Source organism: Sphaerodactylus townsendi, linkage group LG06 (genome assembly GCF_021028975.2).
Source record: "Sphaerodactylus townsendi isolate TG3544 linkage group LG06, MPM_Stown_v2.3, whole genome shotgun sequence".
Lineage (NCBI taxonomy): Eukaryota > Metazoa > Chordata > Lepidosauria > Squamata > Sphaerodactylidae > Sphaerodactylus > Sphaerodactylus townsendi.
The window spans coordinates 71,045,192-71,060,047 of record NC_059430.1 but is presented as its reverse complement, the minus strand read 5'-3'; the positions used below and the strand labels follow the sequence as shown (position 1 = coordinate 71,060,047).

Sequence of the window (14,856 nt, the reverse complement as noted above, 5' to 3'; positions counted from 1 at the left end):
TGACAAACCAGTAGTGTTTTCAAGGAAAGAGACCTTTCAGAGGTGGTTTGCCATTACCAGCTTCCAGGTGGGCTGAGTTATGAGAGAGCTGTGATTGACCCAAGGTCATTCAGCAGGCTTCATGTGGAGGAGCAGGGAATCAATACTAGATTTTCAAAAAAGAGATTCTCATTTAAAAAATAATTTAAAAAAAGAAAATTTTGAACTATGGCAGCATTTTTTCACAAGATTAATTTGTGCAATTCATACCAACCTGAGTCTGCATTGCTGGGACTGCTGCCTTTTGCCTCCTATTGCTGACCCCACTGCAGGGAGGGCCACACCCACCCATAGGTTACAACTGCAGTGGTAGAAGGGCTGTTCAGGCAGCAGTTCCATAAGAGGCTTGACGGCTCAGAGACCAGCAGCACAAGGACACTGCCCTTTGGGGGCCTGTTGGGGATAGGGGTGGATTGCAGTATGATGTTTTAGTGGGGTTAGGGTTTTGTATCTTGTTTTCTTTTGGGGTGGGGTGGAGGGATGGATGTGTGAGGGATGCCTTGAGTCTCTCTTAATCGCACTGGCAAAGAGGGTGTACTTCTTTTCTTCCATTGCATCCACATATAGCCGCCAGCTGAGCTGTTCTGGGTGGTGAATGGGTTGGTGTCTATCTCCAGGTGGGGGGAACCATCTTTGTCCTTAGAGGTCAGCTGTGATGAATTTGCAAAATATTTTAAGGCCAAAGTTGCTCAGATTCCTATGGAGTTGGACTCCATGGTTTTGAATAATCCTGAGGTGAGTTCCAGAGAACCATTTGGTCAGAGTGTGGGATCAGTTTCAATTGTTGTGACCCAAGGACATGGACAAGTTGCTTGCAGCGTTGAAGACCTGTTCCTTGGATCCTTGCCATGATGGCTAATGAAAGAATTGGGTGGGTGGGTCCTGGAGGTGGTGAATGGGAGGGAGGTGCCTCAGCTCCTGAAGAAGGCAGTGGTATGCCCCCTCCTAAAGAGGTCATCTTTGGACCTAGAAGATCTCAACAACTATCGCCTGGTAGCCAATATCACCTTTTGGGGAAGGTCCTGGAGTGGGTGGTGATGGTGCAGTTGAAGGCACACTTGGCGGGAACTCATTTTCTAGATCCATGTCATTTGGGGTTCAGGTGAGAATTTGGGACAGGTACAGTCTTAGTCATCCTGATGGATGACCTCCCTGTTGGTACTTCTAGATCTGTCACTGGCCTTTGATACTATCAACCTAGTCCCTGTATGCGCTCCAGAAGGATAGCATGGTGACAGATCTAGAAGTACCAGAAAGACTGGGTGGAGGATCTTGGGGTCATTCTGAATTGGATGCTGTCTCTGGAAACCCAGGTGGCAGCAACAACCAGGAGGGCCCATCAATGTTCCCAGCTGGTGCGCCAGCACCACTTTTTCCTGAATCAGGATGACTGGCCACAGTAATCCACGTTCCAGTAACAGTCAGATTAGATTATGAGCTATGCATGTAGCTGAGGATAGCCCAGAAGCTTGAGCTGGTGCAGAATACAGCAACTCGTCTGCTGACTGTCACATCACCCCTATTCTGAGGAATCTGCACTGGCTGCCAATTTGGTAACAGACTCAATTCAAATTGCTACTGTTAACCTATAAAGTACTATATCGCTTTGGTCCTGGGTATCTGAGAGAGTGAATCCATCCATATATTCCTGCCCAGGTGCTGAGATAAAAAAAGATGTTCTCCTGGATGTCCCACCCTGTCAGAGGTAACAGGGTAAGGGCAGCCCAAAAGGTCTTTTCCACAGTGACCCCTACACTGTGGAATGCCCTCCCTCCAGAGGTTTTCTGGGTGCATACTCTCATGGAGTTTCAGCACCTGACAAAGACCATTTTCTTCACCCAGGCATTTGGTTTACACCCTTCCCTCTGGGAGGCCCCCCTAAGTTGTCCTTATATTCCTTCTTTTTTGTGGGTGGGTAGGGAGGATGTGGAAGATTTTAGATTGGGTCTGGATTTTAGTCTGGATTTTTAGAATGGGGTTTTATTGCATTTTTAGAATGGAGTTTTTAGAATGGGGCTTTGTTGTGTTTTATTGTGTTTTTACTGTCATGATTTTAATGTTGCATGTTTTATTGTAACCTGCCCTGAGACTGTGGTTAAGGGTGGGTCATAAATGTAAAGAGAAATAGGAGATGGCAAATTCTAAATAATTTGCACCAAGTGATAATGTGAAGACACTGAAGCTGATGTAATACAAATTTCACCAGCTGTGAAATATTTGCTAGGTAGGTGATGCTCCAGTATTTACAGAAAATTATTGGTTGAAGAGGGGAGGGGTGGAAAGAGGAAGAATTCAGTGAGAATATTCTGATATTTTCTCCAAGATTACAGAAGACTTATCAGGTGATTAGCCTTTCAACTCTGACTTGAAAAAAAACTGCATTCCTTAATCTATACTACAAAATGATGGTACCAGCAGGCTCAGAAAATCCTGTGATGCAACTTGACATAATATGATGCACATGACCAAGTGTGTCACAAATATAAAGAGATTGGGTTAGGAATAAGAAATTGGCTTCTGGGAAGATATATATATTGTGTGTGTGTGTAAGTGTCTGTGCGTGCACATGCACGCACCCTTACCATTTTTCAGTCATTTGGCAGTGATGGGTGTTTGCCTGGAGCCAAATGAATACTTGAAAGTTCAGCAAATGTCTGTGAGCAATATAGTACTTTATATTTACGGTAGCTAGCACAGTCTCATTTAAAAAGAAACTGTCAAATACTTCATAGTTTTGGGTGCTTTTTAATATTTTCACTTTCTTAGAATGTTCCTAAAGCTTAGAAAGATTTCTCTTGCTTTTGGCAAATATTTGACTTTTATTTAAGTGATTTTTCCTCCTTCCATTGCCTCTTATTCAAACAGGGTGAGGGAGGCGGTTCAGTAAAGGACTTAAGATATGTAAAAGCTCCAGTAAAGTCAATGGAAACTGAGCATATGCTTGCACAATCTGTTCTCAGCTTGAACTGAGTTTGTTTTAAAATATGTGCAAGTTATGGTTCTGATCTAGAGGTACATGAGCTGTTAAATATATGCAAAGATCACATTAATTCAGGGGCTCTCCCATTCATTTCAACAAAGGTAAAAGAATCCCGTGCACAATGTGATGCTCACACAGAGCATCTTTCATCTTTAAAGTGAACAGGTGAGCAGTTGCAAACTACCAATCTGAGTTTGTATATTACTACTATGAGCAGTTGAAGCCTAACAACCAGTGGCGAATTTGCCCGGGCGCATTTACTGCAGTCAGGTGGGGGGCGCCAAAACATCCCACCACACAGACTGATTTTGCAAGCCCCAGCAAGCCTGCATTGAGGAAGCCGGCTGCTGCAAGAATTAAGGAAGCCTGATGTAGCCCCACCCACTCTCTATGGTGGCCCTGAGTGTCCATAGGGGAGGGGAGAAATGCCACTGTGCTCCCAGGATGAAAACTGGGGAGCTCCGCCTCCCCTCCTTCTCACCCAGAGTGCAGTGCCTTATTGTCCATTAAGTCCTTGCCATTGGTCTCAAGCCTTCTCCCCAGCAGACGGGCGCTGGTGAGCACAGGAGCCGGCTAGGGAGACAATCTCTGCCTCACCTGCTGCCCCACAAGGTGTTTGTTGTGGGGAGAGGAAAGGGGGCGCGTTTGTTAGCTGTTTGGAGACTCCTTAAAGACAATGTGCAAATCCAAACTGCACTTCTATCTCTAAAATCTTGTTTGCAATTGTGAATGGCCTTGATTGGGCGAGGGGGGGGGAATGGAGCACCTGGCTTCTTAACTTTTGCTGTGGGTCTGGGCTGTAATCTGGAGAGCTGAGTTTGATTCCCCACTTTCTCTGCCCCACCTGCTGCCCCACAAGGTGTTTGTTGTGGGGAGAGGAAAGGAAGGCATTTGTTAGCTTGCAAACTCCTTTCCCTTCATCTCTCCACAACAGACACCTTGTAAAGTAGGTGTAGCTGAGAGAGTTCAAAGAGAACTTTGACTAGCTCAAGGTCACCAATCAGGCTTCATGTGAAGGAGGGGGAAAACAAATCCAGTTCATCAGATAAAGGTCCACCACTCATGTGGAGGAGTAAGGAATCAAACCCAGTTCTCCATATTAGATGCCACCAGGCAGAAAAGAGCACATTCATTCATCTTTGCCATACACTTAGCTCTTACCTATAATATCAATTATGGTGGTCTCTTATGATTCTTTTGAATGTTTGTTTTAGACAGATTGTTGCCACAGGGTGTTGGGAGCAGGTCCTCTCCAGAGCAGTGACTGGTTTCTTAATTTGGAGGGGACAGGTTGGTCAATAAAGCAAAATAGAAGCTCTGATAGAAAGTCAATTTGTAGTCCGAAAAAAATATGGGGGAATTGGTCAAACATCCATTTGTTTTCCCCCTTCCTCAGCTGCTTTGGCTTTTGACAAAAGCATGAGGTTCTGATCTTCTGCATCATATGGTGGTGGAGCTTACTCTTTGTGGCCTTCAAGAGGGGACCTATCTCTATCTAGTCCAGCAATTAGTTTCCAGTTCTAGCCAGCCAAATACATCAGACCAACTCCTGAGCAGACCTTGTGAGTTACAGCAGTCCCTGTTCTCAGCATACTGTCAAGTGAAAAACTCAGAGGCACACTGGCAGAAAATGATGCCCAGGGCAAGACAAGAGTTTTCCACCCCTGCCCCCCCCCCCGGCCCTCTGCCCAGCCAGCACTGGGTGCAAGACCTGGTTTTTCCACCCCCCATCAAGCCCCACTTATGGTTTCCCTGTCAGCTATGGGGGCCATCCATGTGCCTCAGAAGCCATGGCTCTCCACTCCAGACTCTGGGGGCTTTGTGGGGGGGGGGCAGGCTTTCCAGTCCCCATGCTTAACTCAGAAGGCCCTGCATCTTTGCCAGGCCGTCTCCACCTGGGCATGCCGTGGGGAGTTTGCAGGAATGATAAACACTGTTTCTAAAAAATACCCACCCACCCCTTCTACTACAGGTTTGTCTGGTAACAAGAACACTGGAACCTTGATACTTGTTTTAAAATGAGTAGAATACAGGTAGAGGCACTACTGCAAGGTGGCAGATTTACCCCACATCAGATCCACAAAGATAAATGGGGAAAGCCTGCTATCCAAGGCACTTCAGCCAACTCACAGTTGTCTCTCTGATTTTAATACGTAATTAATTACGTAATTATACGTAAGTATTAACATGGTGCATTAAATGAAGCAAAATTTACATAGTAGATCCTAGTTTCAGCAAATATACGCTGTAGTATAGGTCAAAGACTCTAACAATTTATCCAAGTAACTTTGTGAAACATTTAGTACTGCAGGTGGATTCCTGCCCTCACCCAGCTCTGGCATGAAAAGTAACACCAGACATGCTCTTGCTTTCCCTGCACGGGGCAAGAGGAAGTGCGGCAGGCAGAGGTGTAGTGGGGGAAAATGGTGCATCCATCCCACTGTGCCCCACACCCCATGGTAGCTATCCCCCACGCCCCACTTACCTGAGCCAGTGGTGATCCCGGGCAGCCTGGTGGGGCGGGACCGAGTTGAGGGGTGCCCTATGGTGGCCTGGCGGGGCTGGGCCTGGCCTAGGGGAAAGGGGGAGGGGTGATTTTGCACTCCTCCCCCATGGGCACCATCCCCTCCTCCCCCACATTGATCTGGGAGCCGATTTTGTGCCCCCCATGTGACAGGACAGCATGTGCCCGTTAGGTCACAGTGAGAAAGGAGAAAATGAGAAGACCCATGCAAGTTCTTGCAGGTTCCTCTCCACTTGTGGCATTATAATTATGAAACCTTTCTAACATTCCAGTACTTATGAGACATCATAAGTGCTTTGCTGCTTTTAGAACTAAATGCAACTACTTGTGGTTATGGAATGGAATGGAATTTTTAATTTGTATACCATCCTCCCCTGAAGGGCTCAGGGCAGTGAACAACATCACACAAAAATATATAACAGTAATACATAGCAAATACAATGCATCAAAACAATAAACTCGTAGTAACAGCAATAATATACAATTTCAAAAACTCTTAACACTATCCAATATCAGGTTATCAATTACACATCAATTTAGCCATCATTACATAATATCTGTTAGCAGATTCAGACGTTGTTACATAATAACTCAACATAATAACATTCGTAATACGGAATATCAAAACAACATCAGAACAACGTCGCATCTTTAAAGTTAACATAACGATAACATTCTCTAACAATCCAAGACAAAAAGTAGTATAATATAATCACATAATAATTGCAATACCGTAATAGAGCATAATATATCTTTTACCATCCATACAGACTACCCCTCAACTATCTGATATCAGCCCAGAAGATCTACGCCCCACAATGTAGTAGCACTGACAATACAAAAATATCCCCACCTAGCCACCTAAAAACTAGCCACCCTCTCACTCTGTATCTTCCACCCAAAACTCTAGTTTTTTTATATGGCCTGTCTCCCACCTCGGTGCAGGATCCACGCTTGCAGTTCCTATTCAAATAATGAAGGGAATTGGTTGGTTACATACTGCAAATCTAGGATATGATCCTTGCACAATTTGAGGACAACAGAACTAAACAAGCACAGACTAGCAGAAAGGAAAAATGCCATAAATATACTTCAAACAGTGGACCATGGAAAGGACAGTTTTAAAAAAGACACCTGCAAGTATTAGAAGGAAAACTATTCAGTTAACCTCTATAGTTATACAACTTGTCAGACCATAAAATACACAAAAAGCTCTCAGTATCTGTTCCTCATGCTGCAAATCCTGCACGAGCTGACACTCCAAGTCATCAAAGACACTAATCAAGCAGAATGAATTATGGAAGGCTTGCATTGTAAAGTCAACAGGGTACTGCTGTACAGAATGAGAAATAACCTTAAAAACTTGAAACAAGATTTAGAATCCCTGGCTGAATGCACTGTTTTAAAGTGTCCATGTTTACTTCCTTGTTAAACTGATATGTTTTCTTCTGCTACATCTAGCAGAAATCCTTATGCTGACTTTCATGTCACCTTGCCTAATATAGAAATACTGTCAATGTCTTGCTTGTAGACAGCTTCCTAAGATGGTAACAGATTTGGGGCACAATCCAGACAGTTCTTTTGTCATGTGCAGTGACTTTGCGAGTGCACCAGATTTTCTCAGACATCATCTATGATAGAAACTCCTTCAAGCATCAAGGGCATGTCCAAGGAGGTCAGATCCTAAGGAAACACTTGAAAATGGCTATTTGCTGAGGGTTAGAACATAGGAATAATTTCAAATTTGCTTATCACATATTTAAGCCTATCCTTCTCTACTGACATACAAGAGGACACACTTGTCATTCCACACTTCTAATATTCCATCTGCCATCTTCTGTCACTGCTCATATTTAATTTACTGTCAACCCACAGGGCACCGTGGGTCAGGGTAGGGTTCGACTAACAGTATCGGTTCTTCTGCCTGGCAGCAGGTTTGCCAGTCTCAAGAGAAGATTCAAACCCACCAGTTCCTATGGCTGAAATGTGTTTAGTGGAAATGCCGGAAGACCCTTAGATCTTGTTCACACACACTGCTATTCAGTAGTATATCCCCCATCCAGTATGTGTGTTCCTCATTTTTGTTACCCAGATGTAGAACACAGCACTTATGCTTGTTGAATTACATCTTGTTTACCGTCTCTACATCAGCCTTTTTTCTTCTTCAGAGAAAAAACTGAGCCAAAACAGGAATTTAGCTTTACTGCTTTCTCCCTGTCCTCTGTCAGAATTTCACCATTTTCACTCAACAGTGGGCCTACTGCTTCCTTTACTTTGCATTTGCTCCTCACATATCTGAAGAAACTTTTCTTTTTGTAGCAAATCTTCCTGGCCAACATCAGCTCCCTGTGAACTTTGGTCTTCCTCATGACATACAGTCCCTAGGAACCTGCAAATACTCTTCTTTAGACATATGCCAATACTCTACCTGCAAATACTCTTCTTTAGACATATTTCTTAAACATCTCCTTTTTCTTCTTTAGCTTATCACTGAGTTCTCTGTTTATCTGCATTAGCTCCTTTAATCCCTTTCCATGTGAACACAAAAACAACAGAAAAAAACCAGAATAACCTCTGGTACATAACATGCAGCTGGAGGAAGGAATGAGAGTGGGATGGCTGGAACAGACTGAATGTGGGCCTGGTGGTAGTGCTGGCTATAAAGGAGGGGGACAGACCAGACAGAAGATTTTGTTCCCCATGTCCTCCCAAGTAATGCTCTACAGGTCAACCAGGGCAGCCAGCAACTGACCAGCTGGGGCTGCCAGAGCATCTGCCCAGAAGGCTCACAGTCCCCACAGGGCTCCTTGCCACCCTGCAGCAATAGGAAGAAACCATCCTTTCAGGCCCCATTCCTAATCCTGTGTCCATCACGCTTCTTATCCTGTGTCTGCAAAAGCAGTCCAAAGTAAATCTAGACCATACTAAAAAAATGATTCGAATGTGCTTGTATCAATGGAGGGTTTCATAACAGGACAGGAGCAGCTGAGGGTTGAATGCAACAGGAAAAGGATTATTACTTTCAATGGGGTCAGCATCCAAATGGAGAGTCTTCCAAATACATGTGACATTGTGATGTTTCCTGTGATGTTGTGCTCGGGAGCCTGATTTTAGGCATGGATCTTTCTCCTTAACTGGTTCTGCTCCTTTTCTTCCCAGACTGATATTTTTTCCACACTAGCACCTCATAAGACACAACAAAGAAAAGAGGACCACTGGACACAAACTGTAACAGTTTTTCAAAAGTCTGCATATATTATTTCACTCAAAAGATATTAGGTTATTCTGATCCCATCCACTCCACAACAAGGACTAATTTTTGTGCAAGGATGAATTAATAGAGCAAAAGTAAGTTGGATGAAATGTAAGCAACATTTTAATAGATACACCACCAACATGTCCTCATAAACTTCAGTGGGCACAGGGGAGACAGATCAATATAATGTATGTTACAGCTAACATCAAAAAGAATAGATATATCACAGGGAAAACTCAATCTATTAAAAAATTTAAAGCACTGTCCCTAGTATTGTTATTCAAAGCCTTTCTGCACTATTGTGTTCCTTTTTTTGATATAGAAACTTTGAGCTTAATCTGGTAGCTGTTAAACAATAAGAACAGCCACTCTTTCCAGCTCTTTGTGGCTCTCTAAATCAGTATTTCATAAATCCACATGGAGAATATTTGGAGAAGTCCGCGACCTAAGATACATATAACGAAAGACCTTTAGTTCCCAGCAGAGCAAAAAGCTGGAAGAAACAGGACTAAGCAGTCTTCAGAACATATAACTTATGACATGCTGGGTATCAGAGGTCTTCAACCTTTTTTATACCTATGATCCCACTATTAAACCCACACCAAAGTGAATCTCTGATATGAAAAGATAAAGACAGTCAATATTTGTCATTTCACCAATTGTTTCTTAAATTTTTAATTATATTACACACTCTCTTCCTCTCCTCTCAATTACTGTTAATAGTTAGGATGCAACTTAGCTGTGGACCACAATCCACTAACTGAAGATCAGTATAACTAGGAAGACATGAGCCTTTTCCACTGAGTTTCTTACCCCAAGAAGAATTTGTCCATAAGGATTCAGAGAACCCTTACTATGTATTATTTAAAGTTTTCACAGTCTGAATCAACTGGACGTTGTGGTTTTTCCGGCATGTGTGGCAATGATCTGGTAGTCTTTACTCTTAATATTTCTCCTGGAACTATGGTTGGGATCTTCAGGGGCATGTCACAGTGACATGTGTTCAAACACATCTTACCCTGACAAGCCTCTGAAGATGCCAGCCATAGCTGCAGGCAAAATGTTAGGAACACACACTACCAGACCATGCCCACATAGCCCAAAACAGCAAACCCTTATTATTTTTACACTTTATATGATAGATGAATTAGCAGTTTTTCCACTGTATCAACAACTAAGATATACAACAGGAAGCTATGATTGGACATGTGTTAAGGGCTTACAGCCAATCTATTAACAGGTACAGGATTACCAATACCAATATCATATCAAAATCATGGATCTCTCAGTAAATAAATATCAAACCCGATGTGAGGTAAAGTATAAACTGACCCTTGAAAACTGACTTCAGCACTTCTTGCAAGTTTTGCTTTTTAGTAATGTTATCTAGCTGATTGTCCATTGATTTTTTTCTATGAAGCTAGAATCTGGATCCCTGGGTTCATGGAATAATTTTCTAGATGAGAGAGAATGTCGTTATTTTCACCAACACCAGATGGGGTTATAAACCTGTGTGTGGACTATACTACTTTCAGATGACTGAATGCTAGTCCTAAACAAGATGTTGGGAAAGAAGGTTCTACTAGCCCAGGGGTAGGGAACCTGCGGCTCTCCAGATGTTCAGGAACTACAATTCCCATCAGCCCCTACCAGCATGGCCAATTGGCCATGCTGACAGAGGCTGATGGGAATTGTAGTTCCTGAACATCTGGAGAGCCGCAGGTTCCCTACCCCTGTACTAGCCTAATTGTCTTCATGCTAGTTATTTGTGAGAAATAATACATCCATGTATAGGCTTACCATCTCAATTGGTATTTATTACAAATGAGGCCTTAGTTTTAGATGTAGTATTTAATTCACACACTACACTTAAGCATGATTGAGAAAATATACTGTTAATATCCACCTGATAGCAAAATGATTGACAGGAGCCCACAAAAATGCATATTTATACAGATGAATGAATGACCTAACATAGGTGTTTGCTCATAACAGCTCAGCATATGGATCTCAGAACTGCTTTGAACTTGAAAAACTGGGGAATTTGTTTAGAGAATTATATTTGTGAATCATAACTGTTATGCCCCCAGAGAGGCTTTTGTTATTTCCCCATTAAGCTTCAGTTTCCCGCAAACCAAACCAGCAATTGGGCCACACAGTATACAGAAAACCTACGCACACGGATAGATATCTACACAAAAACTCCAATCATCATCCAGGGCAAAAAAGGAGCACCATAAAAACTTTGGTAGATCGCGCAAACAGAATCTGTGAACCCCACCTCCTTCAAGATGAATTGAATCACCTAAACAGGGCTCTACAGGCTAATGGTTACTCTAATACAGACATCAGAAGGGCTGCAAGACCAAGAACAAGCCACATGAACAAAGATAAAGAGCCATCCAGAGGGAAAGTGTTCTTACCATACATCAAGGGAACCACTGACCGCATAGGAAAACTGATGAAGAAGCATAACCTACAAACAATCTACGGACCCACTAAAAAAATTCAACAGATGCTACGTTCCACAGCAAAGGGATAAAGAGGGATCCTCCCAAAGCTACTGCAGGAGTCTACCATACCCAATGCAGCTGTGGACAAAGTCTACATAGGAACCACCAAACACAGCCCTTTGAACCGCGGTATCCAAAGAACCACGAAAGGCACTGCAGACTTAATTTCCAGCCAGAAAGAGTCAGCAATATGCAGAACACACTTGATAAACCAAGCCTGGACATAGGAATATTATTTGAAAAAACAGAAATTCTGGACCCATACTCTGAGAAGCCACTACGTCAGACTACACAGAGAAGCCATTGAGAGAATCCCATTAAAGCACATGGACAATTTTAACAGAAAGGAAGAAACTATGAAAATGAACAGAACTTGGCTGCCAGTGTTGAAAAATACTAGAGTCAAGACAGTGTCTAACCAGCTCCACACTAACACGGGATGACTATAGACAAAGGAAACAAAGGCCAGGATACTTCTATTCAGATGCTCCCACCAGTGACCTTGCTATCTCCATTGTTACTCCCATGCTATAGACTTCATTGTTACTCATACGTCTATTCAGATGCCCTCAACTATTGACCTGGTTGCCTTCTTTGTTACTCACAGACAATGTTTCTTCACCCACCCTGGACACTCCAACAGATATATATACTCCACTTGCTTTCCCAACATCAGATCCTCTGAAGATGCCAGCCACAGATGCAGGCGAAACGTCAGGAGAGAATACTGCTAGAACACGGCCATACAGCCCGGAAACCACACAGCACCCAAGTGATTCCGGCCGTGAAAGCCTTCGACAATACAATAAACCTACTGTTTAAATTGTTAAACCTGGCTTGTGTCTCCCCCACTTTGTCCTAGCCAAGTACAGGGCACCAAAAACAGATTCACTTGGGGGGCAGAACAATAACCAATTTGTTTAGGAATCTGCATGTGTGTAGACGCTCACAGGTAATCGGATCTACATTTCCAAAATAGAAAATATTATAGGATTTGACCCAATTCGAGGCTGAATTATAATGGTCTCATCTGTAAAATTAAACTACTTGAATCAATATGGGTTTTTTAAATGGTGTAGTAAATTAATAAAGTTCCAGACTTCTGGAGGATTTGCTTCGGTTAATTTGTGTTGGTTTCTTTGTTATTCTCCAGTCAATTGAATGTTAGTTTTGTCTGTGTGTATTGGTCAACAACCGTTAAGTTGCAGCCAATTTCTGGCAACCCCAGAAGTGGGTTTTGAAGGTGAGTGAGAAGAAGAAATTATTCAACATTGCAGATTCTTCCTTGTTGGTCTTCCTTTCAATTACTGACCCTATTTAGCTTCCAAGATCTGATGAGATTAGGCTATACCATGCTATCTTACCTCCCATTATTATTATATGGAACTACAAAAAGAAACAGAAAGAATATTCAGGTTTATAAACTATATAGCAGCTTTTCTCAGATGATTTGTTAAGAGGAAGATTACAAATGGACTTTTGAACCAGGGTACTATATAATATTGCTTACATTCTCCTACTTGCATGCAGCACAGCAAACAGAGGGAGCGCACGGTGTACTCATAGTATTCAAGTTCTCCTTACCAGTCAAACTTGCAGATGAGCCTCCTTGATAGTCTTGTCATTCATTGCCACACCTATCTTCTCCTACTCTGGTTTGGGAAGTTAACCAAATGGTTGTCTGAGATAAGTGGGAGGGAAGGAAGGAAGGTAAAAAGGGAGGACAGAAAAAAGAGTGGGTGAAAAAGAAGAAAATACGAGCTCAAATGCATAAAAAATTGTTTGACTTGTTGATATACTCTTATATATCTATACTTCTTCCCCCTAGCTCCAAGCATCTTAAAACAACATCCATGGTGCATCCCTTCTAATTTTATCACCACAGAAAAAGCCAGTGAGGTAGGAAAGACAGTGATTCACTCATGATTACCTAGCAAGCTTCATGGATGACTACAGACTAGGACCTATGTCTCCTCAGTATAAATAATATACCATATTATATCCAAGGGCAGAATGTGAGGAAAAAACTGCCTGGGGGGATCTGCCCCATACCCCCTCATCCCCCAAGAGCGGGAGAAAGAGCTAGCCCTGTGAGGTTTGACTAGGCATCTCCTTTGCCTTGCAGGACTCAATGTGGCTGCACATCTCCTTTTCCACCTGTGTATGTGTGCGCGCGTGCACACACGCACGCACACAAGCGCACGTGCACACATGTATATACATACACACATGTACACACACATATAGAAACAGCCCCGTGAGGTAGGTTAGGCTGAAAGTGTGAGATTTGGTCAAAATCACACAGTGGGCTTCCACAGCAAGATGGAAATTTGATGCTCTAACCACTACACCACCTTGACTGCTGTTGAACAGTAGCAAGCAGCCAAGTCTAGTTGAGTCATGTGGGGTAAAGTCATCCAGTCTCTGATGAAAGGCCCCTTCTGTACCTTTAACACACAGAAAGGAAGCCCAGAATGTCGAAGGCTTTCACGGCCGGAATCACTTGGGTGCTGTGTGGTTTCCGGGCTGTATGGCCGTGTTCTAGCAGCATTCCCTCCTGACGTTTCGCTTGCATCTGTGGCTGGCATCTTCAGAGGATCCTCTGAAGATGCCAGCCACAGATGCAGGCGAAACGTCGAAGGACTGAGAATTCTGTTCCCTTAACACCATTCTAACCACAACAACTCCCAAGCCTGCTGTCACTGATTTTGCCCAGGAATCTGTTTCCAGCACTCCTTTTATAATTTCAGGATTTTTTACCTAGGCCATTTCCACATGGCACAATCATACCTGGTTACAACTGGTTTCTTACAATCCATGTCTGTTTTACCCTGGTTTCTCCCTTCGCATGGCTGCCCGTTTCGTGAAGGAATCCGATGAAGACTGGTCGGAAATATGCCAAATTCTTTCTCACGAACCCGGGAAGTGGTATATCTGCCCAGGGACATGGGGTAACTCATGTCTCCAGGCGCATGCCATCTGGTCACGTGGGGGCGTAAAATCAGCCCCCCACATGAACAGAGAGTCAGCCTCCCTAAGGGAGGCAATTCTGACAAGGTATGAAGCCAAAAGAGCCTAGCCAGAGCAGGCTGCTTTTTCAGCCGGCTGCTGGCAAAATTAAAGTAAGCGGGGGTGGGTTAGTGACTGGTACTGTTTTCAGGCTATGGTGAGCAGTTCAACAACATACCCATGAGTCTTTGCTAAATATGCAAATTACCAATTTGCATATCTAGCAAAGACTCATGGGTATGTTGTTGAAATGCTCATAACTTGAAAACATAGTCCAAGGCAGTGACCTTGGAAATCAGGAATGTGTCCCATCCCCCTGCTTGTAGCAGACCCAGTCCTGCCTTGGACTATCTTTTCAAGTTCTTGTTGAAATGCTCACCATAACTTGAAAAGATAGTTCAAGGCAGGACTGGGCCTGCTAAAAGCAACAGGACCCTGATCTCTATGAAAACCAGGGGGGGCTGAGGGAGGCCCAACTCCATATACCAGTGGTAGCGAACCTTTGGCACTCCAGATGTTATGGACTACAATTCCC

The 14,856-nt window shown here is 43.3% G+C and overlaps 1 protein-coding gene across 1 annotated transcript in view; it reads right to left on the bottom strand.

The window, feature by feature from the left end:
- Positions 1 to 12,896: 12,896 nt before the first annotated feature.
- MDFIC (MyoD family inhibitor domain containing) overlaps positions 12,897 to 14,856 on the bottom strand; it is a 103,550-nt gene continuing 101,590 nt past the window's right edge. Inside the window, exon 6 of the transcript XR_007244836.1 lies at positions 12,897 to 12,993. The gene's annotated coding sequence lies outside the window, so the exon portion shown is untranslated. The remainder of the gene's footprint in view (positions 12,994 to 14,856) is intronic.